Consider the following 2,667-nt stretch of genomic DNA (forward strand, 5'->3'; position numbering starts at 1 on the left):
CTCTGGGAGGTGGGCCCGGGAGGCCACGGGGCGGGGAGGGGCGGGGCGGCGGCGGTTGAGCCGCTCGCCGAGGCGCTGAGGCGGGGACGGAAAAGGGGGCGGTGGCGGGAGGCGAGGGGTGGGCTGGGCTGGGAAGGGGAGGCACCTCCCCGGGCCGCACCTGGCCGAGCCTGCTGATCCGCTGGCGAACCCAGTAGATGTTGGACGCCATGCTGCGTGCGCCGCGCCCCCTTCCCCGATGTCCAGCCCCGCGGCGCTCCGTCTCCTCCCGCGCATGTGCGCGCCCACCCCCGCACCTGCGCAGCACGGTTCGCGCGCATAGCCCTCGCTCGGAGCTAGTCCCGCGCTCACTGTCCCCGGCCGCAGCTTTCTTCTAGCCGCTTCCGTTCGCAGTTCCCAATCTGTAGACGGACTTAGAAAATATTGTTACAGATGAAGCCACGTTTCAACGCTGGTGTTAGGGGTCTTTTACTAAAATGGTGGAAAGTTGTTGCAGAACAACTCGGGAGATCACACATTCTTACAGAGATGGAGTTTACTGCGAAAATTATCATTGGAGTCAGGGTTGAAGGATGTATATCGAATAGAAAAAGGCTTGGCCGACAGCCTCCTGACTCACCTACCCACCTCCTACCCCATCGGGCATGTCCTCAACTTGGGGGGGGGGTGGGACTCTAGGTGTTTTTCTACAGAAGGCTAATTCCTGCTCCCTCTTCGGATTCCGTTTAGGTGACGCTTACATCTTAGCACCCAGTTATCGGAGTCCCTAAGTTGTGACCTCCTTAGCGGCTTCCCCAGTATCTTGAAGTTCTTGGAGAGCTGGAACGGTGGCCTGTTGCCCTGTATGGTAAGATGGTTAACACCGTATAATAGTAAATAAGGAAGAAATCAACTTAGCACAATAGGATCCCAGTACCCACTTTCAAGCACTTACCTATGAATTAGGTTCCTTGCCATTGAAGTTATTCTAGGAGGGTTTGACGACTGTTATTGGACATCCTTCTAAGTGCACCTGAGACCACTGTAAGTGGTAGTCCAAGTCTTCGCTGCTTCTTTTGTTGTTTTTCTTTTCTATTCCGTTTCTGCACCTTTTCTTCTGGCACTCAGTTATCAGAGCTCCAAGGTAGTGATCTCCTTACTGGCTTTCTTGCTGCTCTACTCTTTCTATTCTCTTTAGTCCATTTTTCTAAACTTTTACTGCCGTTTTTTTGAGGCCTGGGAGTGGGTTGTGGATAGTAGTGCTATTTTGGCTTGGGTTTCATAGTCACTAAGATTCAGTGTTAGATTGGACTGTTAATTTCCGAATGAGTTATACACTGCTAGAGCAGAACGCTGTTCACTTTGCAATTTTATTTATTAACTTTAAAAATCTAAAATATACTGTAATTTAGTAACCGAGTTTTGGCATTTAGTTTTTCATTTTTTTGAAGGTCTAAGAATTTAGAATTGGCCAGACCCTTTCTCAGCTTCTGAGAAGCTTGATTTTGTTTCCTCTTTTGTGCCCCTCCTTGCTTTCTCTCCTGCTTCATGTTCACACCCAGCAGTGGAAGAAGGCACGGTTGTTTCTCTCCAGAAAACCTTTAGTGCTAGAGTTTGCACCTTGAACTTTAAGAAATTCTCATCCTTGGCTATGTGCCACTAGTTTTGAAAAGATGCAGACCACTTAAGTTGAGCAGAAGAGCAATATCTGGTCACTTGTGAGGACTAATTCATAGGATCTGACTGGGCCACACAAAGCAGGAGTGAACTACTACAGTTACTAGAGTTATGTAGAGGTTAGCACTGCTATTGCTGGTCATCTCAGTGCAGAGGAACTCCCACTTTCCTGAGAAGGAGCTGGTAGTGACTGGCAGAGCAAGTGAGATCCGATTAGGCAACCAGATAGTTGTAAATTTTTTTGACCCTGGAAAAACAAGAGTGTTTAAACAATAGCATCTTCATTGAAGGCACAACTGTTCAAAATCTGGGAAGAATGTTCAGATGACTATCACATTGACTGCAACACTGGTCATTTTCTGATTTGTTCTTAAAATCTGAGCTAAGAGCCGGGAGCTCTGGGTACAACATGTTCCACTCTCTACCAGGGCTGTTATGGAAAATAATACATGTAATGCAAAATTGTCCTGTCTGAGGTAGTATTATTGAGTCCTATCAGTGGTAGTATAATTATGGCTGAGTTATCTACCTACCCATTATTTTACTTTCTCTTTGCTGTTTATGAAACATGTGCCAGGTTATGATACTTGGGATTTAAGGATGTCAAGGGGTGAGAAGGAATGTGTGTTAGGGAAATCATATTATTGGCAAACTATTAACATTCCTTTGTGTTTATCAGTGTTAATACCAAGTTCTGGTCATTTTATTAGGAAGATGAGACTTTGTAACTCATTCTCAACCAATATTTATCTTTCTCCTGAAAAGATAGTGTTTATTACTGCTGAGTTCAAAACCTGAATTTTGTCAATAAACACAGTTCTTTTCTTTAAAATTTTTTTATTGTTATGTTAATCCCCATATATTACATTATTAGATTTAAATGTAGTGTTCCATGATTCATTGTTTGTGCATAACACCCAGTGCTCCATGCAGAACGTGCCCTCCTCAATACCCATCACCAGGCTAACCCAACCTCCCACCCCCCTCCCCTCTAGAACCCTCAGTTTGTTT

The 2,667-nt window shown here is 45.8% G+C and overlaps 1 long non-coding RNA gene across 1 annotated transcript in view; it reads left to right on the forward strand.

Moving 5' to 3' along the window:
* The first annotated feature begins 318 nt into the window (after nucleotides 1-318).
* The window catches only part of LOC115940551 (uncharacterized), an 18,905-nt gene continuing 16,556 nt past the window's right edge, over nucleotides 319-2,667 (forward strand). Inside the window, exon 1 of the long non-coding RNA XR_014139407.1 lies at nucleotides 319-847. This is a non-coding gene — a long non-coding RNA (uncharacterized LOC115940551). The remainder of the gene's footprint in view (nucleotides 848-2,667) is intronic.

The sequence above is a fragment of the Leptonychotes weddellii genome, chromosome 12, assembly GCF_054177405.1.
Source record: "Leptonychotes weddellii isolate Sample4059 chromosome 12, ASM5417740v2, whole genome shotgun sequence".
NCBI classification, from domain to species: domain Eukaryota; kingdom Metazoa; phylum Chordata; class Mammalia; order Carnivora; family Phocidae; genus Leptonychotes; species Leptonychotes weddellii.